The following is a 27,029-nucleotide window of genomic DNA, read 5'->3' on the forward strand; positions in this document are numbered from 1 at the left end:
GTGACATTTATTCATGACTTTCCGTGAGGGGATGGGGAAATGGAGAGTGATCCTTCTGTCTGCTGTACACATCAGTGATAAATGAACCTTGCACTAGGGTACATCCTGGATAAAATGCTTTATCAGGAACTCAGCAGCAGTACTGCTTGCGTGCAGGCTGGAACCTGAGATCTTCTGTACTACACAGCTCCATGTTATAGCACACAGTTAATTAGGAACTCACACAACGCTAGCATATTACTTAATCTTTTCAGGCTCCACAACTCAAAAATGATAATTTAGCAAAGCTAGATATCTCCTACAGGTATCTCTTTCCCAGACAGCAGTTTGAGCATACCTGCAATTCAACATTTCAAACTCCCTACATTCCATTGGATGTGAACCAGAGGAGGAGACTGAAGGCTTCCTGGAAGTTTCTGGCCTGGGGGACTTTCAAGGTATAAACTATATTCAGACTTTGAACCTGGCTCACTATGAAAATACTTATCCATGTGTTCAAAGCTTCAAGATGTGATAAATGTGAGAGAGGGAAACCGGCAGGAGGTATGGTACCAAAGGCCACAGATTACAGACAAGTGGTTTAAACAATGGATGGGGCAAGGTGAGGGGGGATCTGTTTTATTCAATACCTTGCTCTGACTTGGAATATACTGGTTGAAAGGATGGTGGCAGTAGACGCAATAGTTTTGGATATGTACTTTTAGAGGAAGAATTCTCAGGGCTATGGAGAAAGAGCAGAGACTGGAAGCAACTGGAAACTCCGTTCGAGAGCTGGTACAGTCAAGGCGGGCCTAGTAATCACCTGAGGATTCCATAGTGTGTCCTGCAGGTGTCAGCTTATGAAAGCTCCCAATGAATTACCATTTACTTCCCATCTTACTTCATATAACTGTTGAACAGATTTCAGATAGAAAAGAAACAAACTTGCGCCTGGTTCTGTGCAAGGGACTATAGGAATCTCACAGTTTCACCTTCATTTTTAGGTGCTGGACTGTTCCAATTTATATACAAGCCAATGAAAGTAAAATCTTACTGCCATCCTTTGCAGACAACCAAACCACTTTAGAGCTGAGTACTTGCTGCTCACTGACAAAGCTTCATCTTTAATTCTGACGAGAGAGGAAGTTCACAAGATGTGAGACAATCTTTGGACCGCCTCCAGCCTCTGGCTGCGTTTATAGCCACGACATTAACGTGAGATCATAGCAGCGTAATTAGGCCAAATGGCCCATCGAATTTGTTCTGCCATTTGATGATGGCTGATTTATTTTCCCTCTCAACCGCTCTCAACCCTACTCTCCTACTTTCAGTGATTTCAGATCCTTCCAGCAGGGTGGTAATCAGAAATGTACACAGGAGTCTCGCTGTACACAGCTGGAACAGCCAATGGAAATTGTCACCAGAACAATTAAGAAACTCAGGAATGTTTACACTGCACAAAAGGCAGCTTTGTATTTTGTATATTGTAGACTTCTTCAGCTAAGTACGATATTTCAGTAAGACCATAACATCATTAAACATAGGAGCAGGATTAGGCCATTCAGCCCACTGAGTCTGCTATACCATTTGATCATGCTGATTTATTTTTTTCCCTCTCAATCCTATTCTTCTGCTTTCTCCCCATTATCATTGACACCCTGACTAATCAAGAACTTATCAACCTGCACTTTAAATATACCCAATGACCTGACCTCCACAGTCATCTCTGGCAATGAATTCACTGCAGATTCACCACCATCTGGGTAAAGAAATTCCTCCTCAACTCTCTTCCAAAGAGACTGTGTTCTGAGGTGGTGCCCTCTGGTCCTAGGCTCTCCCACTATCTGAACATCCTCACCCTATTCCAGCCTATTCAATATACAGTAGGATTCAATGAAATTCCCCCTCGTTCTTCTAAACGCGAGCGAGTATCGGCCCAGAGCCATCAAGTGCTCCTTATACGTTAGCCCTATCATTCTTGTTATCCTCCTCTGGACCCTCTCCAATGCCAGCACATCCTTGCTTAAATATTGAACCCAACACTGCTCACAGTACTCCATATGTGGTCTGACCGATGCCTTCTAAAGCCTCAGCATTACATCCTTGCATTTATATTCTACACCTCTGAAAATGAATTCTAACTTTGCATTTGCCTTCCTTATTATCGACTCAACCTGCAAGCTAACCTTGTACTTGGACTCCCAATTCCCCTTGCAAATTTGCTTTCTGAATTCACTCCCCATTTTGAAAATAGTCCAGCCTTTATTGTTTTTACTGAAGTGCATGGCCATACACTTCCCTGCGCTATATTCCATCTGTCATCTCCTAATCTGTCCGTGTCTTTCTGCAGACTCCTTGCTTCTCCAGCACCACCGTCCACCCTACCTATCTTTGCATAATCCTCAGGCCTAGCCACAAAGCCATCGATTCTGCCATCCTGATCATTGACGTAATGTAAACAGTAGCAGACCCCAGAACACCACTTGTCCTCCGCTTGCTACACCGAGTACTACTTGTCAGCAGCTGCAGACCAGAAAAGGCCCCCTTTGTTCCCACTCTTTAACATCTGTCGATGCTAGCTGCTGTCCTGTAACATCATGGGCCCTTATCATGTTTAGTAGCGGCACCTTGGTAAAGACTTGAAAATCTAACATCCACCGACTCTCCTTAGTTTATTCTGCCTGTTAGTTCCTAAGGCAATTATGTCAAGCAAGATTACCCCTTAAGGACACCATGCTGACTTTGGCCTATTTTATCACGTGCCCCAAATATCCAGAAACCTCATCCTTAATAACTTCTTGCCAAGCACTGAAGTCAGGCTAATGGCCTGTAATTTCCTGTCTTCTGTCTCACTCCCTTCCTAAAGAGCAGAGTGACATTCCAGTCCTCCGGAACCTTTCCAGAATCCAGTGATCACTACGAACAGTACCACTATGTTCACTACTAACTATGAGATGAGTAACTCATAATTACACATCTTAGTTGGCGGGCCTTTATTTTTGAGGGCATGTGTTGCATAGCGAATGCCTACCGCCTCTCAGGTCCAATCTAGATGAGTCTTCATTACACAGTCCAGACGTGAGTTGAGACAAGTGCTTTTTGTTGATGGAAGAGCTAAGTATTACACAAGTATCATGAACTAGAACAGAGAAAACTTCATTGATGAAGCCAGTGAATACAGCTGGGTAAAGATTTTGGGGAATACTTGTACAGATTTGGTCTTAAACAACTGTAATGAGCTTTCTGTACGTGTGTTGTGTGTGTATCTAGCCTTTGCAATGCACGAAGGGATAAAGCAGAAGTGTTAAGTTGTTAATCTGCCATAATTGCACTGGATGCCAGAACAGGCTAAGGGTAAAATGACCTTTCCTTCTGTTTCCATGTTCCCTCACCCAAACTGAGTCCCGTCTCATACTACAATTAAAAAGCAATAAATTATTGAACTCCCATTTGAATGTCTGTTTGTGTAACTCATCATTACGTAACAGGAGTCAGAATCAGGTCTAATATGTCATGAAATTTGTTAACTTAGCAGTGGTAGTACAATGCAATACATGATAATAAAGAAAAAATAAACAAGTAAATCAATTACAGTAGGTATACATATATGTATATTAAATAGTCAAATTAAAAATACTTTTAAAAACCCAGAAATAATAAACAAAGTGAGGTAGTGTTCATGGGCTCAATGTCCCCTTAGGAATCGGATGGCAGAAGGGAGGAGCTGTTCCTGAATCGCTGAGTGTGTGTCTTCAGGCTTCTGTATCTCCTCCCTGATGGTAACAGTGAGAAAAGAGCATGTCCTGGGTGGTGGGGATCCTAAATAATGGATGCCACTTTTCTGAGGCACCAATCCTTGAAGATGTTTTGGATACTACGGAAGCTAGTACCCAAGATGGAGCTAACTGATTTTACAACTTTCTGCAGCTTCCTTCAATCCTGTGCAGTAGCACCTCCCTTCCCCCCATACCAGACAGTTTTGTAGCCTGTCAGAATGCTCTCCACCATATAACTGTAGAAGTTTTCGAGTGTTTTAGGTGACAAGCCAACTCTTCTCAAATGCCAAATGAAATATAGTCACTGCCTTCTTCATAGCTGCATTGATATGTTGGGAGCAGGTTAGATGCTCAGAGATCCTGACACCCAGGAAGTTGAAATTACTCACACTCTCCACTTCTGATACTTTTATGACAAGTAGTTCATGTTCCCTTGTCCTACCCTTCTAAAGTCCACAATTAGCTCTTTGGTCTTACTGACGTTGAGTGCAAGATTATTGCTGCGACACCACTCAACCAGCTGGTATATCTTGCACCTATACACCCTCTCATCTCCCTCCAAGATCCTTTCCAAATTTTAAGTAGCTTTGCAACTTAATTCCACTGTCACAATAGATTATGCAGGTATTTAGTATTGACCCACCTGAGCCTACCATGGATCTATCTTCATTATGGCTTCAGACTGTGTTAATGCATGACTACCACAAACGATGATCATACTTTTGCTCAACACTAAGAAGCTTGATGTGTTTACTGACTTTTGATGAATGAGTATTTTTTCCTCCCTTCTTTTCTCAGGTTAGCACCACACATCTCATCACTGCAAGAATTTATTTCTATTTAACTCCTGGAAACAGCTTGACACTCATTTTCCAGAAGATCAGGACAATAGAGAACCACTTTGACAGTTGGGCTGCTGAAGGTTATCTGACAAACCAATAGACCCTACACTGTGAACATGAGAACCTAAATACATTAATAAACAAACCCAATATGTATACTTCATGTAAAAGTAAACTTCAACTACAATAAACTGCTCATTAACAAAATTAACTGTTCACAAAAGTAGTGACCTATTATATCACTAAATAATTTGCACTTAAACATATCTTGTTTGTTTATATCAAACAAGATATTCACATCCTTGCATGAATTAAAAAAAAAGAAAGAATGGCCTTGTGTCTATGTTCAAAGTTGAAAGTAAATTTATTATCGAAGTGCGTATGGATCACCATATAAAAGCCTGAGATTCATTTTCTTGCAGGCGTATTCAATAAATTGTGTTCTTTGTGTGAGCTGTGGGAATTCTGGGTGACCTCCAGTCTCCCAGAAAACCACATCTGCACCATGTTTACCAAATTGCAGCTCAACAGAGAACGCGATAAGGAAATGGAGCTCCAGATTGATGATCTTTGGCTTATATGGGAAATTGAGGAGGTGATGGGAAATTGAGGTCTGGATAAAGAAGTAGAAGGGTGAGTTACACACTCAAAATGCTGGTGGAACGCAGCAGGCCAGGCAGCATCTACAGGGAGAAGCACTGTCGATGTTTCAGGCCGAGACCCTTCGTCAGGACTAACTGAAAGGAAAGATAGTAAGAGATTTGAAAGTAGGAGGGGGAGAGGAAATGCGAAATGATAGGAGAAGACCGGAGAGGGTGGGATGAAGCTAAGAGCTGGAAAGGTGATTGAAAAAAGGGATACAGAGCTGGAGAAGGGAAAGGATCATGGGACGGGAGGCTTTGGGAGAAAGAAAGGGGGAGGGGAGCACCAGCGGGAGTTGGAGAACAGGCAGAGTGATGGGCAGAAAGAGAGAAAAAGAGGGGGGAAGAAAACTAAATATATCAGGGATGGGGTAAGGAGGGGAGGAGGGGCATTAATGGAAGTTAGAGAAGTCAATGTTCATGCCATCAGGTTGGAGGCTACCCAGCTGGTATATAAGGTGTTGTTCCTCCAACCTGAGTGTGGCTTCATCTTGACAGTAGAGGAGGACATGGATGGACATATCAGAATGAATATGAAGGGTGAGTTAGTAAGTTTACTGATGACACAAAGGTTGGAGGTGTTGTGGAAAGTCTGGAGGGTTGTCAGAGGTTATAGCGGGACATAGATAGGATGCAAAACTGGGCTGAGAAGTGGCAGATGGACTTCAACCCAGATAAGTGTGAAGTGGTTCATTTTGGTAGGTCAAATTTGAAGACAGAATATAATATGAATGGTAAGATTCTTGGCAGTGTGGAGGATCTGAGGGATCTTGGGATCCTTGTCAGCAGGACACTCAAAGCTGCTGGGCAGGTTGACAGTGTTGTTAAGAAGCCGTATGGTGTGTTGGCATTCATCAACCGTGGGTTTGAATTCAAGAGCCGTGGGGCATTGTCATGGCTATATAAGACCTTGGTCAGACCCCTCTTGTGTCCATTTCTGGTCACCTCACTGCAGGAAAGATGTGGAAGCCATAGAAATGGTGCAGAGGAGATTTACAAGGATGTTGCCTGGATTGGGGAGCATGTCTTATGAAAATAGGCTGAGTGAAATTGGCCTTTTCTCCTTGGAGCGATGGAGGATGAGAGGTGACCTGATAGAGGTGTATAAGATGATGAGAGACATTAATCGTGTGGATAGTCAGAGGCTTTTTCGCAGGGCTGAAATGGCTAACACAAAAGGGTACAGTTTTAAGGTGCTTAGAAATAGGTACTGAGGAGATGTCAGGGGTAAGTTTTTCACACAGAGAGCGTGGGTGCGTGGAATGCACTGCTGGCGACAGTGGTGGAAGCGGATACAACACGGTCTTTTAAGAGCCTCTTAGATAGGTACACGGAGCTTAGAAAAATAGGATATGCGCTATGGAAATTCTAGGCAGTTTCTAGAGTAGGTTACATGATCGGCACAGCATTGTGGGCCGAAGGGCCTGTAGTGTGCTGTAGATTTTTTATGTTCTATGTTCTGTGGAGCTACAGAGAAGGTGGTCACCCAGAGCTGCTGGAGACAGATACCTGGGTGACTGTCAGGAGAGGGAAAGAGTTTCTGATTTCTGAATCTTTGGGATATCTTCTGGGGAAGGCATGACCTGTACAGAAGGAAAGGGTTACACATGAACCCGAGGGGGACCAATGTCGTTTTGGACAAGATTGCTTAAACTGTTGGGGAGGGTTTAAACTAACTTGGCAGGGGGGTGGAAAACTGAGTTATGGGGTTGATGATGGGGCAGTGTGCAGTGAGACTAAGATGAAGGACAGGCTGATGATAGGGCAAAATTGCAGTCAGTGGAATGAGTTGCAGTGTAACGGGGACAAGATCGAAAAGGGTGATGAATACAGGACAGAAGGTGTTATATCTGAATGCACACAGTGTATGAAATTGTCGCTCAGTTAGAGATTGGCAGGTATGACACTGTAGGCATAACTAAGTTGTAGCTGAAGGAAGATTATAGTTGGGAGCTTAACATCCAATGATACACATTATTACAAAAGGGCAGGCAGATAGACAGAGGGAGTGGCGTGGCTCTGTTGGTAAAATATTAAATCAAATCATTAGAAAGTGGTGACATAGGATTGGAAGATGTAGAATCCTTGTAGAATTAAGGAACTGGAAGGGTAAAATGACCCCGATGGGAGTTATGTTCAGGCCTCCAAACAGTAGCCAAGATGTGGGCTACAAATTTCAATGGGAGATAGAAAATGCATGTCAAAAGAGTAATGTGATGATAGTCATGGGGCATTGCAATATGCAGCTAGATTGGGAAAATCATGTTGATGCTGATACTAGATCTGAAGAGAGAGAATTTGTAGCAGCTTGTTACTGAGCCCACCAGGGGACCACTTATTCTGAATAGGCTGTTGTGTAATCAACCTGGATTTGATTAGGAAGCTTAAGGTAAGTGAACCATTAAGGGCTTGTGATCATAATATGATAGACCTAATTCTGCAATTTGAGAGAGAGAAGCTGAAGTCGGATGTATCAGTATTACATAGGACATGATAGAGAAGCAGGCCAAAGTTGATTGGAAGGGGACACTAGCAGGGATGACGGCAGAGCAGCAATAGCTGTAGTTTCTGGGAGCAATTCAGAAGGCGCAGGATAGAAACAACCCAAAGAAGAAGTATTCTAAAGGCAAGATGACAAACTGCGGCTGACGTGGGAAGTCAAATCCAACATAAAAGCAAAAGGTAGGGCTTATAATAGAAGAAATATTAATGAGAAGTTAGAACATTGGGAAGTTTTTTAAAAAAACAACAGAAGGCAACTAAAAAAGCCAAAAGGAGTGAAAACATGAAATATGAAGCTAGTCAATAATATCAAACAGGATACCACATATTTTTCCAGATATATGAAGAGTAAAAGAGAGGCAAGAGTAAATATTGGATCGCTGGATAATGATACTGGAGAGAAAGTAATGGGGGACAAGGAAATGGCAGGCAAACTGAATAAGCATTTGCATCAGTCTTCCCTGTGGAGGACACCAGCGGTATGCTGGATGCTTAAAGTGTCAGAGGGCAGAAGTGAGTGCAGTTGTTATTACTAAGCAGAGATGCTTGGGAAACTGATAGATCTGAAGTTAGATATGTCACCTAGACCAGATAGACTACACCTGAAGATTCTGAAGGAGGTAGCTGAAGAAAATGTGGAGACATTAATAATAATCTCTAGATTCTGGCATTGTTCTGGAGGACTAGAAAATTGCAAATATCACTCTACTCTTCAAGAATGGGAGGAAGTCAGAAGAAAGGAAATGATAGGCCAGTTAGCCTGACCTCAGTGGCTGGGAAGATGTTGGAGTCAATTGTTAAGGATGAACTTTTGGGGTATGTTGGAGGCACATGATAAAATGGCAAAAGACAGCATGGTTTCCTTAAGCCAAAGCTTGCCTGACAAATCTGTTGAAATTTTTTGAGGAAATAACAAGGAGGATAAACAAAGGAGAATAGGTGGATATGTCTAATTAGATTTTCAAAAGGCCTTTGACAAGGTGCCACACATGAGGCTGCTTAGCAAGGTAAGAGCCCATGTGTGCGGCATCTGTTGGTCTTGTGAGACCATAGATCTGTGCCGTCTCCAGGGCGCAGTCCTGGGCAGGGTTGTATGGGAGACTGGCAGTTGCCCATGCAGCAAGTCTCCCCTCTCCATGCCACTGATGTTGTCCAAGGGAAGGGCAAGGGCCGATACAGCTTGGCACCAGTGACGTAGCAGGAGTTGTCAGAGTGAGGTTGAAGGCAACATCGGACTGCTTTAGGGACTCCAGCTCCGGATTTATCCTCAGGATTTACTCCCTAAGCCTTTCCCATGAGTGGGTACGGCCACAAGGCAGCAGAGGTTTGAAATCAGAGTTTTCCCTCTCTTAGATGGACTGCCTTCCCAGGCTGACAAGCTCCATCTACCCGAAGCACTGGTTTTAAGGCACCAGGACCCACCTTCACCCCTTCTCCTGTCAGTAGAAACAGTTTTTTTTCTTTTATAATTAACAAAATATACTTCATTCAAAAATAAAATTATTTACAATGAACCATTCAATGACTTTCAATCCTTTACAGACATTTCCACTACATTTAAAGAGCAACAGAAGATAACAAAAAAGGCAATACACCAAGAAAAAATGAGGTACGAAGGTAAACTAGCCAAGAATATAAAAGAGGACAGTAAAAGCTTCTTTAGGTATGTGAATAGCAAAAAAATCGTTAAGACCAAAATTGGGCCATTGAAGACAGAAACGGGTGAATTTATTAAGGGGAACAAGGAAATGGCAGATGAGTTGAACAGGTACTTTGGATCTGTCTTCACTAGGGAAGACACAAACAATCTCTCAGATGTAATAGTGGCCAAAGGAACTAGGGTAATGGATGAACTGAAGGAAATTTATATTAGGCAAGAAACGGTGTTGGATAGACTGTTGAGTCTGAAGGCTGATAAGTCCCCGGGACCTAATGGTCTACATCCCAGGGTACTTAAAGAGGTGGCTCTAGAAATCGTGGACGCATTGGTAATCATTTTCCAATGTTCTATAGATTAAGGATCAGTTCCTGTGGATTGGAGGGTGGCTAATGTTGTCCCACTTTTCAAAAAAGGAGGGAGAGAGAAAACAGGGAATTATAGACCGGTTAGCCTGACGTCAGTGGTGGGAAAGATGCTGGAGTCAATTATAAAAGAGGAAATTATGACACATTTGGATAGCAGTAGAAGGATCAGTCCAAGTCAGCATGGATTTATGAAGGGAAAATCATGCTTGACTAATCTTCTGAAGTTTTTTGAGGATGTAACTATGAAAATGGACAAGGGAGAGCCAGTGGATGTAGTGTACCTGGACTTCCAGAAAGCTTTTGATAAAGTCCCACATAGAAGATTAGTGGGCAAAATTAGGGCACATGGTACTGGGGGCAGAGTACTGACATGGATTGAAAATTGGCTGGCTGACAGGAAACAAAGAGTAGTGATTAATGGGTCCCTTTCGGAATGGCAGGCTGTGACCAGTGGGGTACCGCAAGGTTCGGTGCTGGGACCGCAGCTGTTTACAATATACATTAATGATTTAGATGAAGGGATTAAAAGTAACATTAGCAAATTTGCTGATGACACAAAGCTGGGTGGCAGTGTGAAATGTCAGGAGGATGTATGACACAAAGCTGGGTGGGAGTGTGAAATGTCAGGAGGATGTTATGAGAATGCAGGGTGACGGACAGGTTGGGTGAGTGGGCAAATGTATGGCAGATGCAGTTTAATGTGCATTCTTTAGTGGCAAGAACAGGAAGGCAGATTACTATATAAATGGAGTCAAGTTAGGAAAAGGGGAAGTACAACAAGATCTAGGTGTTCTTGTACATCAGTCAATGAAAGCAAGCATGCAGGTACAGAGGCAGTGAAGAAAGCTAATGGCATGCTGGCTTTTATAACGAGGAATTGAGTATAGGAGTAAAGAAGTCCTTCTGCAGCTGTACAGGGCCCTGGTGAGACCCCACCTGGAGTATTGTGTGCAGTTTTGGTCTCCAAATTTGAGGAAGGACATTCTTGCTATTGAGGGAGTGCAGCGTAGGTTCACAAGGTTAATTCCCGGGATGGCAGGACTGTCATGTGTTGAAAGATTGGAGTGACTGGGCTTGTATACACTGGAATTTAGAAGGATGAGAGGGGATCTGATTGAAACATATAAGATTATTAAGGGATTGGACACACTGGAGGCAGGAAGCATGTTCCAGTTGATGGGTGAGTCCAGAACTAGAGGTCACAGTTTAAGAATAAGGGATAGGCCATTTAGAACAGAGATGCGGAAAAACTTTCTCACCCAGAGAGTGGTGGATATGTGGAATGCTCTGCCCCAGAAGGCAGTGGAGGCCAAGTCTCTGGATGCTTTCAAGAGAGAGTTAGATAGAGCTCTTATAGATAGCGGGGTCAAGGGATATGGGGAGAGGGCAGGAACGGGGTACTGATTGTGTATGATCAGCCATGATCACAGTGAATGGCGGTGCTGGCTAGAAGGGCCAAATGGCCTACTCCTGCACCTACTGTCTATTGTCTATTCTATATATTTCCACACTTTCAGCCACTCATGTGGCAGTCTGTTGGTTCATCTTTACACACCGTTGTTGAGGGGTAAACACCCCACCGCCCTACCCCTCCCACTCCCATGGGAGAAGAACCCTAAACCGTGGTCCTTCCCCACCGGGCCCTTGTGGTGGCCGCACCAAGTTTCAGTGCGTCCCTCAGCACGTACTCTCGCAGCTGAGAATGTATCAGCCGGCAGCATTCTCCCACGGACATCTCCATGTGCTGGTAGACCATCAAGTTTCGGGCCGACCAAAGAGCGACTTTCACTGAGTTGATGATCTGCCAGCAGCACCGGATGTTGGTCGCCCTGTGCAAACCCGTAGATCAGAGAGTCAGTTCCACCGGGCTTAGAGGCTAAGCCACACGAGAAGGCCAGGAGTTGGACTTGGTTGTCAGAGGCTATTTGAGGCTCATGCCGTGAGGAGCACTTTTAGGTAGTGGGAGCTTGTCCCCACTACCACTCCTCGGCTTGACAATCTTGGAACCATAAGAGTCCATAGTATTCCAGGAAAGATACTTGCATTGGTAGAAGATTGGCTGACTGGCAGGAAGCGAAGAGTGGGAATAAAGGGGACCTTTTCTGGTTGGCTGCCGGTGACTAGTGGTGTTAATCATGGATCAGTGTTGGGACTGCTTCTTTTCATGTATATATGAATGGTTTGGATGACAGAATTGATAGCATTGTGGCCAAGTTAGACCATTGGTTGATTGGCAGGAGACAAAGAGTGGGAATAAAGGGAGCCTTTTCCGATTGGCTGCTGGTGACAAGGGGTGTACTGCAGGGGTCAGTATTGGGACTACTGCGTTTTATGTTGTATGTCAATGATCTGGGTGATGGAATGGATGGCTTTGTGGCCCAATTTGTGGATTATACAAAGAAAAGTGGAGGGACAGGCAGTGTTACAGAATCAGGGAGGCTGAAAAACGACTTAGACAGATTAGAAGAATGGGCAAAGAAGTGGCAGATGGGAAGCAGTGTTGGAGAGTGTATGGTCATGCATGAAGATACAAGGAATAAAAGAGTAGACTATTTTCTAAACAGGGAGAAAATTTTAAAAAACTGAGGAGCAAAGGGAGTCGGTTAACTTGCAGGTTGAGTTCTGGTGAGGAAGGCAAATGCAAGTTCATCTCAAGAGGACTAGAATATAAAAACGAGAATGTAATACTGAGGCTTTATAAGGCACTGGTGAGGACTGGCGTACTGTGAGCAATTTTGGGCCCCTTATCTCAGAAAGGATATGCTGATATTGGAGAGAGTTCAAAGGAGATTCATGAAAATGATACCGGGATTGAAAAGCTTACTATATGAGGAGTATTTGATGGCTCTGGGCCTGTACGTGCTGGAATTTAAAAGATTGAGGGGGGATCTCGTTGGAACCTATTGAATGTTGAAAGGTCTAGAGGGAGTGGATGTGGAGAGGATGTTCCCTATAGTGGGGGAGCCTGGCATTAAAGACGGAGTAGACTCAATGGATCAAATGGCCAAATCCTGCTTCAATGTCTTATGGCGTAAATCTGTAATTGAATAATAACCCTAATAGAGTCAATGAAAGACTACACCAACTGGAGCATTCAACCAGAGTGAAGAAAACAACAAACAGTGCACACACAAAAACAAATAAATTATAATAATAAACAAATAAGCAATAAATATCAGGAACATGAGATGAAGAGTCCTTGAAAATTATTATTATTATTATTATTATTCAAAAATACATAGGTACATCGAAGTAACAACACTTACAATGCCTCAAAAAAAATTATCTTAAAGATCAAAAATGTTTGTGAATATAAAAAACCACTACTAAGCAAGAAAAGCGAGAAAAACAAGAACCCATTGAGGGTGCAACTCGGAGCCATGCGTCATATAGAAAGCTTCTACAAATAAACATCAAACCACCAACAAGAAGAAAAAATATATCAAAACAAAATTTACACTTAGATCGTGGAGGAAATCTATCAGTTAACTGAAATGATAGTAACGAGCAAATGAGCCCCATCTCTTCTCAAAATCAAATAAAGGTTCAAAGGTTCGACTTCTAATTTTCTCCAAACTGAGACACAGCATCACTTGAGAGAACCATTGTGACAAAGTAGGAGCTGACACATCCTTCCATTTCAACAAAATGGCCCTCCCAGCTATCAATGTAACAAACGCAATAACATGTTGGTCAGACACAGAAATACCATGGATATTTTGAGGAATTATTCCAAAAAGCACAGTCAATTTATTAGGTTGTAAACATTTTGAAGATGGGGCAGGTGAAGTTAAGAAAGATTATCTCTTTCATTCAAGAGCCTGATGATTGAGGGGTAATCGCTGTTCCTGAACCTGGTGCTTTGAGTCCTGAGGCTCCTGTACCTTCTTCTTGATGACAGCAGTGAGGGTGGGGGTCCCTGATTATGGATGCTACTCCCTGTTTTGGATGTTTCATATTAATGTGCTCAACAGAAAGGAGAACTTTACCCATGATAGACTGGGCCATATCTACTACTTTTTATAGGTTTTTTTGTTTAAGGGCATTGCTGTTTCCATACCAGACTGTGATGCAGCCATTCAATATACTCTCCCCTACACATCTGTAGAAATTTGTCATAGTATTAGGTGTCATGTTGAATCTTCACAAATTGCTAAGGAAGTAGAGACACTGTCGTGCTTTCTTCATAATGCACCTCTGTTTTAGACCCAGGACATGTCCACTGAAATAATAACACTGAGGAATTTAAATTTGCTCATCATCTCCACTACCAATCCTCTGATGAGGAGGGCTGATGGACCTCTGGTTCCTCCTCCTGGTCAATAATAAGCTCTTTGGTCTTCCTGACGTTGTTGCTGTGGGACCACTCAGCCAGATGTTCAATTCTTATTTACTGATCTGCTTCCACCTTTGATTCGGCCTGTGACATTGCCAAACCCGAATACAGCATCGGAGCTGTGCTCAGCCACATGGTCATAAGTGTAAAGTGAGCGAGCATACTCAATCTGGGTCTGGTTCTCCTTCACTCTCTTAATGCTGCCATAACCAAATTATGGGTTTCCTTGGGCTGCATGATAGTGATTCTCTTCTGAAACCTTCTCCAATACGGCCGCAAGAAACCACAGGTCAGACAGTCTGCCGTTAAGTTGATGCCAGCGTCGTTAGTTCCGAATCCCAGTCTCTGTCCTGGGGAGAGTTGGAGCTTCTAAAGGCAGGGGCAGCACTTGATATAGGAGAGATAGGGCAGAGGCATGAGACAGGAGGGACACATAAAGACCATGGGAGAGGGGTTGATGGGGTGAAATACAGCCGGAAGCTTGCCTGGCCGCTCTGCCTGTAGTTGAGCAGTGGGCTGTGTTGTTCAAGCAGTGGAGAAACACGGCTTGCTAAGATATGTAAGCTCTGAATCAGGTTTATCATCACTGACATATGTCGTGAAATTCATTGTTTTGTGGGAGCAGTGTAGTGCAATACATAAAAATTACTACATGTTATAATTAGAAATGGCTTTAAAAAATAAATAATTAGCACAAAATGGTGAGGTAGAGTTTATTGGTTCATGGATCATTCAGAAATCTGACAGTGGAGGGGATAGAAGCTATTCCTAGAACATTTAACATGTGTCTTCTCCCTGATGGTAATAATGAGAAGAGGGCATGTCTCTTGAGGTACTGCCTTTTGAAGATGTCTTTGATAGTGCCAAGATGGAGCTGGCTGAGACTAGGACTCCCTGAATGGGTATTAGAACAACACAGGACCAACCAGCTAAAAAGCAAATCAATCCCTCCTACCTAAACCATTTCCTTATCCCTCCAGCTTCCTTACATCCACGTGCCTATGCAAATATCTTTTCAAAACCTCTGATGTATTTGCCTCTACAATCATACCAGGCAGCACATTCCAGGCATCCATGACTCTCTGAGTAAAAAAAACTTACCCCTCACATCCCCCTCTCACCTTCAATGGATGCCCTCTGGTATTAGACATTTCAACCCTGGGAAACAAATGCTCCATGCCTACTCTATCTGTGCATCTCATAACCTTATAAGCCTCAATCAGATCTCCTCTCAGCCTCCAACACTGCAGAGAAAACAACCCAAGTTTATCCGGCCTCTCATGATAGCACAGGCCCTTTCATCCAGGCAGTATCCTGTTAAACCTCTTTTGCAGCCTCTCCAAAGCCTCAACATCCTTACTATAGTGGGACAAATTCTTCAGTCTTTTATGACTATGAGGTAACCAGGTCACTCAAGAAGTAGAAGACTTCTTGGCTGGACCAACACCAGTCACTACCAAATATCTGAAGACTGGTGGGACAAGGCAATGGTGTTTCCCCTCTGCACGTTGGGAATCTCAACATCCCAGGCCTGGCTGACATTGGGAGTTGTTACCACGTGGCCTAGGCTGAACTATGGTTTGAACATTAACCTTTCACTGTCCAGTGGCTGCTGGAGCCAATTACTCATCCAATCCCACAGAAAGGAGGGGAAGGTCCAGGAATTTCTGGAGCTGTCCAGCTTCAGGATGATCTCAATGTGGTCATCCAGCTTCTCGGACAATTCTTTTACACCTAGGGCAGCTATAACACACGAGAGGAGAGACAAAGAAAAAGAAAGAGTAGGACAAATAGAGAGATAGATAGAGAAAGAGCAAAGAGAATGTGAAGGAAGAAGAGAGGAGAGAAGCTAGAACAGCAGGCAGGAAGGAGGTGTAGGAGAAAGGCAGGCAAAGAAAAAGTGAGGGAAGATGAGGAAGTCAGGGAGAAGAGGTTTGGAAAGGGAGAGACAAACAGAGACACATGGAAAGAGCCAGCAGAGTCTGAAAACAGAATGGTGGAGATCTTGGCCTCAGATCTACGTACTTACTGCCTTGCTCCTCTCTCCTCGCAATATCTTACACCAAGGAACGGGGTCAAGCCAAAAGAATCTTAAATTATATCATTTGAGGTTATTCAGAAATCATTCTCATTGGACCAATCCTAATTAAAGGGAAATTTGTTTACCCTTAGAGCATTCAAATCATCAGTGTTCTCTTACTGATTAAACATGCAGTTACAAGTACTGTTACATTTTATAGTTGTACAACTAATCATAAAAATATATTTTTTAATATCTCTACAGCCTTAGTGTTTGTTTTGCCCTATGATAAAGACTGACATCATACCATGCTTCCCAGACACATGTGCCCACAACCCCTTAACTGATGCTGCTCGGCCTGTTTAAACACGCCTGGACAATTAGATTAAAATGCAAAAGGTGCATGCCACATTTGGAGGAGCCCGACCTGACCCTTTTTGAACGTAATTATTGGACCTGTTACACTGCACTTTCAGGCAGAGCAGTGCAAATATAGTAGCTACCTTGGTAAAAAAAAATAAACTTTTCCTTTAGTCTTTACATTGCAATGTGTCCTCAAGTCGCCATTTCCCTTTTAGTGGCCTGAAGTGCTAACTTTCAGTACATTTGAGGGCATGGGTCTCAAGAATTGTCACGTGTGTTTCTTCGGCAAAATCTACAAAGTGGATTTTCAAGCATTTGATATCAAGTAATTGGACCAAATCAACTTTAGAAAACTTGCTTTGGATAAACTTGAGAATTAGCAGTTGACAGTTCAGTAAAACAGTTCTGTATGATTTTAAGGTAAACTAGCTTGAAAGATGAATCAGGTTAGCTGTTAGTTAAAAAAAAACTCAAATTCTCTCAGCAGAATGAAATGAAAGGAACAATAAAGGGACAACACAGTTAAGTCTCTGTGACACCAAACACACTAACAGCTCAGCAGTCCCGGAAAATGGTTATTTCCCTAGGGTGACGGGCAGGCTATAGATTAAATGGGAGGGTGGAATACAGACTGTGCATTAGTTTTAAAATCAGGAGACCTGTATCAACGTTATCAGTAAGAACACATCAGTGAAAAATTGCCAGCATGTGAGTAACTGACATGTAGGTGCTCATCCACCATTAATTATATGCGTGTGATTTATATTTTTAGCTATTTCTGATGGTGTTTGTGGAATTTCTCACTAAGATGATGCCAGCAGGAAATCCACTGGTCTGTAGATTACATAATTTTTCCCTAGAGGCAAGTATAGACAATAGAAGGAGATATTGAAATGTCAAGGTGACTTTATACATTACACCTTCTCCTACACTGGGCTTTGTTGTGCAGTTAACTGTCACTGGATTGTCTTCTATGCCCAGAGTAAAGATTGCATCCCGCTACACCTCGCTGCAGTTTGTTATCATGTTCATCTAGTGAACACACCCATTGGATCAAAGTACTGCACTACAGGTGCCTGAGAAACCCCAGGAGCAGCAGGGAAGGGCGCTGGATCTTCCTGGGAAAAAGAAACAGGAACATTTTAACAGAAAAAAATACAGGTGAAAAAACATGTTGCAAAGTACAGCAAAACTTCATAGAGTCTGATAAAAAAAAAATTTTGGAAGGTTTTGCGAAGTGTATGATTTCAGTTTCCTGTGAATATCAAATGTGTTATTTTTACATTTGGTTTACAGACTTCAAGATATCCTAATGTAGGGTCTTTACCCAAAATGCTAACGGTTTATTTTCCTCCGTAGACACTGCCTGACCTGCTGAGCTCCTCCAGCATTTTGTGTGTGTTGCTCTGGATTTCCAGCGTCTTCAGAAACTCCTGTATTTGGTGGTTCAGTTAGGTTAACTTTGTTGTATGTACTTCCGAAAATCTTCCAAAATGATGCTTCCCTATTCAGGGATGTACAAGGATTGCTCCATTTTAAAAAAAAAAAGTAGCAAACTGAGCTTCATGGCAACCCTCACAGATCATAAATGTGATAAATCACTGCTTCAAACCATGACCACAGCGCTGTTTTCCATTTGCATTCAAGCACTAGCTCGCATGATGGGAACTGATTTGAATCTTGTTTCCTGGTAACACTCCCGAAGAACCAGTTCAACCTCGGTGATGTAATATTTTCTCTTAAAGGAGAAAGTGGGCGAGAGGCATCCCTGAATATAAGGATGACAACAGTGTTTTGATTCAGCAAACTTAATGCAGAGTTCGGTTTCAATGAAACACCGTCTGTTTTTTTTACCTGCTTGGGTTCCTTTATTATCCCTGAAGGGTGTTGGCTGTGGCATGTGAAATTGAATGGGCTTTGCTCATCAAGTCAGTACATTCCCTTTCCTTCAGTTGATTCTGGAATGTTTGATGTTTATCACTGAGGGTCTAAGGGTTGCTTGTAAACGCAGTGCGGGTCTGTGCCTTAGGAAATTGTATAACCTGCTATCATTTTGAGTCATTCACACAATGAAGGCTCTTCATGGGCGTGCAAAAAGGAGAATGTGGCATGCCAGAAGTCCTGATGCATACAAGAAGGACACAGGGACAGTCTGATAAGGGTAGGGGCGTGTGGTGAACTACATATACCTGTCTGGACACGCCCCCCCCCGCTGACTGCTCCTCCCACAGACTGTGGCTCCTCCCACAGACCCCTGTATAAAGGCGATTGGAGGCACTGCTCCTCCCTCAGTCTCCAGGATGTCGTGTGGTGGTCACTTCCTGCTTGTGCTTTCTTCCAGCCAATAAAAGCCTACCTTAACTCACATCTCCGAGAGTTATTGATGGTGCATCAGGGCGCTAGTAGGAAACAGGGTATGGAACAAAAATTAGGATAAGGCTTTTGCAGAGTAGAAAGACCAGAAGAGATTAGTTGGGCAGAGTGGTCTCTTTCTATGCTGTGGATTTTTTGGTTGAATGGCTTGGTATTGTTAATTAACATAATTACTGTTTATGAAAACAATAATGCTAACTGGATTATTTTTCAAAGCAAAAATATTCCCTAGAATCGATATTTATCTCCAAGGTCTTGGAGATGCCCGGCGTTTTTTAAGTGGTTGAAAACACCCTAAATGTATTGACTAATACATTTAGTCGAATGTGATGGTGAAATACAGAAATGCTGAGGAGATATACCAGGGTGCTACCTGGATTAGAGAGCTTGTCTTATGAGGATAAGATGGGCGAGATAGGGCTTTCCTCTTTGGAATGAAGGAGGGTAAGAGGTGACGTGATAGAGGTGCATAAGGTAATAAGAGGCATAGATCGAGTGGACAGCCAGATTCTATTGCAGAATAGAACCAATTCTGTTCAATGTGACAAAAGAGCACCTGGATTTTAATCTGGCAAGAAAATCACAGATACTGTAGTCAATGTATTTTATTGAAAGAATGATATTGAACAAGGTTGCTTCATCCTAAAAGTTAAACATTGCAATTATCTCTGCACTCGAAGATGACATTTTGGCACAAAACATTATGGTTTTAGAGTCAGTGGTGAGATGCTCTGCTCATCACTGACTCACAGTAGAGTAGCTCCCACAGCATTCGGATCATTTGTGTAAAGTCCCAAAACCAACACTGGCAGTGAGACTCCACCCTGCAGTAGGGTCTTCTGTTCCTAAATTCAGTCACATACGGGCTGGGTGGACCAGAACAAACATCATCCATAAAGCTACGGAAAAAGTTGATGCCAGATAAGCCAGCTATCAGATCTGTCAAAACACGATGAACATTTTTGAATGGTTCTGGCACTTAGAACTAACCATTAAAATAAATTCTAAAACAACGAAAAATGAATCAAACTATTAATAATGGTTGGTAAGAATTGTGGTTTTCCTCTATTTAAGTTTTTCAGTAGTGACTTCTATCCTGACCTGTGGACTCCTCAACATGTCCAAGAGCTGTCGCAGTGTTGCACACCATCGCACGACTCCATGAGTTCATCATTCGAGCACAATCATTGCAAAAATACCACAAACAGTTGTCATGAAGTCTGGCTTTTCCAGGTCCATATGCATATGCTCTGATATCCAGGCCATCCATGCACATAGATGGGGAAATGTCTGCTGTTCATTGAGGATTTCCTGACACTTCATTGCAAGATTCCTGCAAAATTATGGAAGTGTTATGGCACAGAAGGATTGTTAGAGAAAGGTTCAGCTGGAGGAACAATATCCCATCTTCCATCTGGGCACGTTGCAGCCTTCTGAGCTTAAACAAGTTCAGATAAACCATTCTTTCTTTCTATTTGTATCATAAATAGTTATTTCTACTGCCACTCTTCTGGCTCACCATACTTTTGTTATTATTTTTGCATAGTCTGGGCTGCTGGTATGTCCCGCAACCTTACTGTTTCCAACACAGCACACAGACCCTCCTCCATGACAGTGGTAACGCCAAGAGGGCATGTTCCAGACGGATGAAGATACATAATGATGGATGTGGTCTTTCTGAGACACCGCCTCTTGAAGATGTCCACGATGGCGGTGAGGCTGTGCTCATAATGAAGCTGGCGGAGTGTGCAACCCCGTGCAGCCTCTAGCGATCCTGTGCGTTGGAGGTTGCACACCCGGCTGTGGTGCAGCCTGTCAGAATGCACTCCAGACTTGCAAGAGACTTTGGTGACAAACCAAATCTCCCCAGGCTCCTAATGAAGTGGAGGTGCCGGCGTGCCATTTAAGTGTGTGCATCAATGTGTTGGGCCCAGGACAGACCCTCTGGGATGTTGACGCACAGGAACTTGAAGCTGCTCACTGCTGACTCCTCAATGAGAACTCGTGTGTGTTCTCCCGACTTTCCCTTCCCAAAATCCACTATTAGTTCCTTGGTCTTGATTATGTTGAGTGCGGGGTAGTTGTTGTGACACCATTCCTTCCACCAGCCAGTCTGTCTCACTCCTGTATCCTCTTTGTTCATCAGCATCTCCACTTTATTTCCAGCATCTTATTGATTCTTTATTCATCAATGTCTGTTCAATTGCACCCACAAGTTCAATGACTGTAATATCATTCCATTAAAAAAATGAAATTATTTTGGATTTTAATTTATAGTTATACTTTAAATACTTAAAATATTTAAATTCTGAATAACACATAACCTCTTTATTCTGGAATCATTTTGGAAGCAGCCCTGGTATTAGCTTGCAGAAGTTCATCACTTTCAGTTGTGAGGAATTGCTGCAGCTCTGGGCTCTTGTGTGTGACTCCAGCACTGCATATTTTCACAGAAGCGACTGGCAAGTGGCTGAACACAGCTTTGAGATGTTCACACGTGCACAGAAATCCCAACGGTTCTGGCAATTTTTGCAGGGAATTGTCAGCGGATGCACAGGCAAAATCCAAACCCAGGCCAATAACTACACTAAGTTACTAGGACTGCTTTTGATTTCAGTGAGTGTATTCCCTTTATTCCAATCAGCTGTTTTGTTTCTACATTCTTCAAAACATTCATTTGCTCAAGCATGGTACAGATAAAGGAATTCTATACCTCTTGTTCCCCTTGTTTCAGAGAAATGTTAATCACTGTAATAAGAAAGCAAAAAGTTTGTTTCCAATAGTTTCTGGTAATCTGGCATGCCTCAATCAGACATTTAAGGTAGACACTGCAACCCTCTTGTTTAACAGCAAAACAATACATTGATTATTGAAGGGAACAGCCCCGTGAGTATTAATCAATGCATCAATTACTAAGTAACTAGTATCCAACATAATAAATAACAGCTTTAATGATTTCCCACCTGATGCTCTCTGAGCTATGTTGCATCTTCTCTGCATGTTTATATCCACAGTATCGGTAATATGTCTGGACATTTTAAACATCCTCTTCTGTGTCCTATTCATTTAACATTAATCTATCAGGATAAAATCCAATGATTATTCTTATACCTTAGTATTGCAGCAAACTGCAACATTCAGAATATTGGTCCTTTATGGAGACAGTGTGGAGGAACAGAAATCAAGATGCATGAAGCAGATCCACGTAACAATGGAAGTGATTCCCTGCTCAATCACCTGGTGTAGCTGTTGTTAATCACGAGACAAGTCCTAATAACAGTGTGAAATCATGCAGAGGTTGTCCCTTGTTGGAAACTTGATAAATCCTGCAAGTTCTATTTGTGATAGTATTGCTTCTGTATCCAAAATGATTATGATCTAGTAACCAGGTGGACAATATGTTGATTTTGGGTATTTACGACATGCAAACAACCAAAGGGAACTTACCCTCCTCTGCCATTTACTCAGCTCCAGTGATCAACGTTCTCATTCTTTGACCTGGTGGACAATTTACAAAAACACCAGAGAAGATCCGGAGAAAGTTTGCAGATCTTTGCAAATTTCTGGCCAGTGAGGTGGGGATGCTCAGCTTGATGATAACACATCTTAGGGGCAAACGATGATAATCGTTGATTTCAATTCAGCTTGACCGATCATCAAGAGGTATTTGTATCAATGCAACTGGAATGGAGATAGGGAGCCAAATCAGAGAAAAATAGTAGTAACCCTGAGCAGATCAGTGAGTTGTCAGATTGAAGTTCATCATTGGAGAGACAGGTCTCCCTGTGCTAGGATCCAAGAGACTTCTTGATGATGGTGCTGGGCTATCAGAGGAAACTCATGTGGTTACAGGAAGAATGCATAAACTCTATATAATTAGTACTGGAGGTCAGTTCTGAATCCAGGTCATTGGAGATGTGAGCCAACATTTCCCATCTGTGTTACTGTCCCACCCAATCCACACAAAACTCCCGATGCAATTTTCATTTTGAAGATGTTGTACTCCAGCTCCTGCTTACCTTCGAGCTCTTCTATTTCCAAATGTCACATTTTTAGATAAGCAACAATAACTAAAACTTTGTGAAGTGTCACCTTACACTTGCAGAAGTTATTTTCTGGTGCCAGCAGGTATATTGGCAGTAATTAACAAACGGAACACTTTAGAATAGTCTGGCAGCTGATCCAGCTTTCATTCAAAAATGCACACAGGTTAAACGCCCCCAAGTCCGTTTCTGCATGACATTTGAGAACAGCTTTGTGCTGAGTTTCATTTGTACCTACCAGGGCAGTACAGCAACATCACTCCGCCTGGTGCACTTCAGCAGTGAGGCTGACAACGCGATGGCATCTTCCCAAAATACACTGCAACACCTGTCAGGTGGCAATTTGTGCATTTATGCATTTGAAGCTCTTGCGGCCATGTGCCTAGGTACTCACAGCGATGTACATTGAGACAACCTGCTGCTGGAAGATTTTGTTTCAAGAATATTTTTTATTTGAAAATATCTACAGGAAATATGATATAATTGGATGACATCTTTCTTTCCATTTGATGCACCATCACACCAATATATTCTCTAACAGTGCGTCTGTTTCCTCTGAAAAACGCACCCTTCAAGTGGACCCAGCCTCTCAGTGTCCAGTGCCAGCAGCCCTTTTGTCTGTCGTCCTACCCCCACAGATGCTTTGTAGTGGCTGCGCTGAGTATCCCACAGCACTGACTACCTCGCTGCCTGAAATATGGCAATCAGCAGTGCTCACTTCCCGACATCTCTTTACCGAGAGCAGTACAGCATAGGAACAGGCCCATCAGCCCATCTAATCTGCACCAAACTATTCTGCCTAGTCCCTTCGACCCGCACCTGGACCATAGCCCTCCATACCTCTTGCATCCACTTACTTTTCCACATTTCTCTTAAATGTTGAAATCAAACCCCAAACCCGCTTGCATTGACAGCTTGTTCCACACCCACATTCGGAATGAAGAACGTTGCCCTCAGGTTCCCCTTGAATATTTCACCTTTCACCCTTGACCTATAGCCTCTAGTTATAGTCTCCCCCCCCCCCCCCACACCCCCCCAACCTCACTGGTAAAAGCCTGCTTGCATTTACCCTATCTATACCCCTCATAATTTTGAATACCTCTATCAAATATCGAAAATATCAAATTACATTTAAAGACCAGCAAGTGTCATCAACTCAGTAAAATGCACACTTTCGTTTGGCCAAAACTTTTTGGTGTACACCACGGTGCAAGGAAATTGTCAAATTGCAGGACCTGAGGAGCGGAACTGAACTGCCTGTCATGCTTTGGGCATTGATACCAAGGTGGGAACCAAATGAATATTCTCTGCAGTTCTATTTGTGTGAAGTAAGAACAAATTGGAACACAATGAGTAGATGTTTATTTAGAGATAAAAGTTTATTTACAGATCGGGGGGACTACTTATTGCTGCAAGACAGTTATATTGTTTGAGAAGCATGAACGCTATTACCAGTCTGGTTGTTAATTGGATCATGAAGCAAAGATACACTGACAAATTCCTGGAGGAACTCAGCAGGTCAGGCTGTATCTACTGAGGGGAATAAAGAGTTGTCTTCTCGGGCCGAGATCCTCCATCGGGACAGGAAAGGAAGGAAACGAAATTGATGTTTATGTAATCAGGTTGAAGGCTACTCAGATGGAACATGAGGTTCCTCCAACCCGATGATATGAGCAGCAATTTCTCAGACTTCTATTTATTATGCCCCCTTCCTCGTTCTGGTTTTCCTCTCACCCCTTCTCTTCACCTGTCCATCTTCTCCCTCTGTCCCTCTCCAGTGCTTTCTCCTATTAGAATACTTCCTCTTCACCCCTTTACCTCTTCCACAGATCACTGCTTAATTTATCCCTCCCTCCCCACCTCCCTACCTCCCCCCTCACCTAATCTCACCTTTCACCTGCCAACTTTGCACTCCTTCCACCCCCCCCCCACCTTCTTATTATGGCTTCTTCTCCCTTTTCAGTCCTGATGAAGGGTCTTGGCCTGAAACGTCGACTATTTATTCCCTTCCGTAGATGCTGCCTGACTTGCAAAGTTCCTCCAGCATTTTCTGTGTGTTTCTCAAGATTCCCAGGATCTGCAGAATCTCACGTGTTTAAAACATACACTGATTCAGAGATAGCAGCACGTTCCATTCTCAAAGACACCCTGCTTCTTTTTTCAAAGGCTGGTGCTAACCAGGTAACTTATAAACGGCAATATTACTGAATAACTACTATAAAACTAGAATAAAAACAGAAGATGTTGGAATTGCTCTGTAGGTCAGTGAAAATTTGTGGGGAGTTAACGTTTCACACTGACCTACTCAGTAACGGTGTCCAGTGCCTGGCATCTTCCTAATCTTACTGGCTTTGGTGCTGAACCCACATTCAAGCTGTTTGGTTCTGGAAATGGTTAGTCAGTTCAAACACAACTTCGTGATTAAGACTTGGTTAATCTTCAGTAGGAACATCAGGGTTTTTGTCAACAGTTCCAACCAGGTATCTGAAAATCAAACCCTGTTGTGTTTTTCCACAATTTTGTTTTTATTTCAGCTGAACATCTCTCGGTTTTGCAAACTGCTGCAATGGTTCATTCCTCCCTCTTGTCTGAGTCCAGTTTGCTGGGTGGGCTGAGAACATGCTGGAAACTGTTTTCTTTCTGCTGAACATCACAGTGACACTCCAGCTCCAGAAACCAAATTTCTGAACCTTCTTTTCACCATGAGTTCTTCACGTTGGGATAATGCGTGGAATTTCAGTAAGAAATTGGCCAAGACATGCTGCATGTTGAGGTCTTCAGCATTTCTTTAATTATTCTGACTGAAGTCTTTCCTACCCCATACCAAACCAGATGATCAGAGGAACAAAAGTATGTTTGACATTATTCCATTACATAAGGTTTGCAAACAAAGCGGATCAAACCTAAACAGAAGGAAGTTCCACAGTTAAGATGAAAGTGAAAGATCAGTTTTATTTGTCACGTGTACATTGAAACACTGAAATATGCAGCAAAGTGCATTGTTTGCCTCAAATCAAACCAACCAGCCCACAATGTGTCATGATCACTGTGACCCCCTCGGAAGGTGATGGAATCCATGGCGATGTGGGACCATGGATGTCGAGGGACCAATGGGGTCACAGGAGTCCAAAGGGCCATTGGTTGGAGGAATTGGCCTCGGAACATTGAGGGCAGGCAGTGATGAACTGACGCACATCTGCAATCACGGTGGGCCACCAGAACCGGCATCGCAGAAAATCCAGAGGCCGTCGTGCACCTGGATGGCCGGAGAGGGACGAGAAGTGGGCCTTAGAGCGCATGGCCATAATCACACACGTGTGGTTGTCAGGTGTGTTGGCTGGAGCAGGCTCCTGCTGTAGGGCTTGGAGGATCAGGTTCTCAAAATCCCAGACAATCGGAGCAAGGATGAAATGATGGTCTGAGGGTTGATCTCTGTTTCAGTTGCGTTGAAGTGTCATGACAGGGCATCCGCCTTCGTGTTCTTGGAGCCAGGTCAGTAGGAAATGATGAAGTTGAATTACTCAAAGAAGAGGACTCAGCAAGCTTGAAATGGGTTGAATTGGCAAGTCTGATGAATGGATATGTGGTTCTGGTAGTCAATCCAGATCAAGAAAGGCTCAGTGTTCCCCATCAGCCAATGTCTCCATTCCCCCAAGGCTCATTTACTATGTCTCTTACTCCATAACTGTAAGAGTTGAACTTGCATGAGAAGAAGGCACAAAGGTGTGTCTTCCCATCAAGTCCTCGCTGGAAGAGAATGGTCCTGGTGCCCATGCCAGATGTGTCCACCTCTTCCATAACATGTCCAGAGGGGTTCAGATGGTGGAGAATGGGATCAGTTGTTAAGCGCCCTTGAGCTCCTTGAGAGCGTGGCTTATCTGTGATTTGGTGATTCGATGAGGAAGGTGACAGGAGCAGCAATTTGCCTATAGTTCCTGATGAAGCGGCCTTGGAAGTTGGAGAAGCCAAGTAGTGCTGTAGCAGCTTGAGGGAGTACGACTGGGGCCATTCAACGATGGCATGCACTTTCTCTGGGTCCATGTTTAAACTCAAAGTTCAAAGTACATTTATTATCAAAGTGTGTATACATTATACAACCTTGAGATTCATCTCCTTACAATCAGCCACC

This window comes from Hemitrygon akajei, chromosome 17 (genome assembly GCF_048418815.1).
Source record: "Hemitrygon akajei chromosome 17, sHemAka1.3, whole genome shotgun sequence".
In the NCBI taxonomy this organism is placed as follows: Eukaryota; Metazoa; Chordata; class Chondrichthyes; order Myliobatiformes; family Dasyatidae; genus Hemitrygon; species Hemitrygon akajei.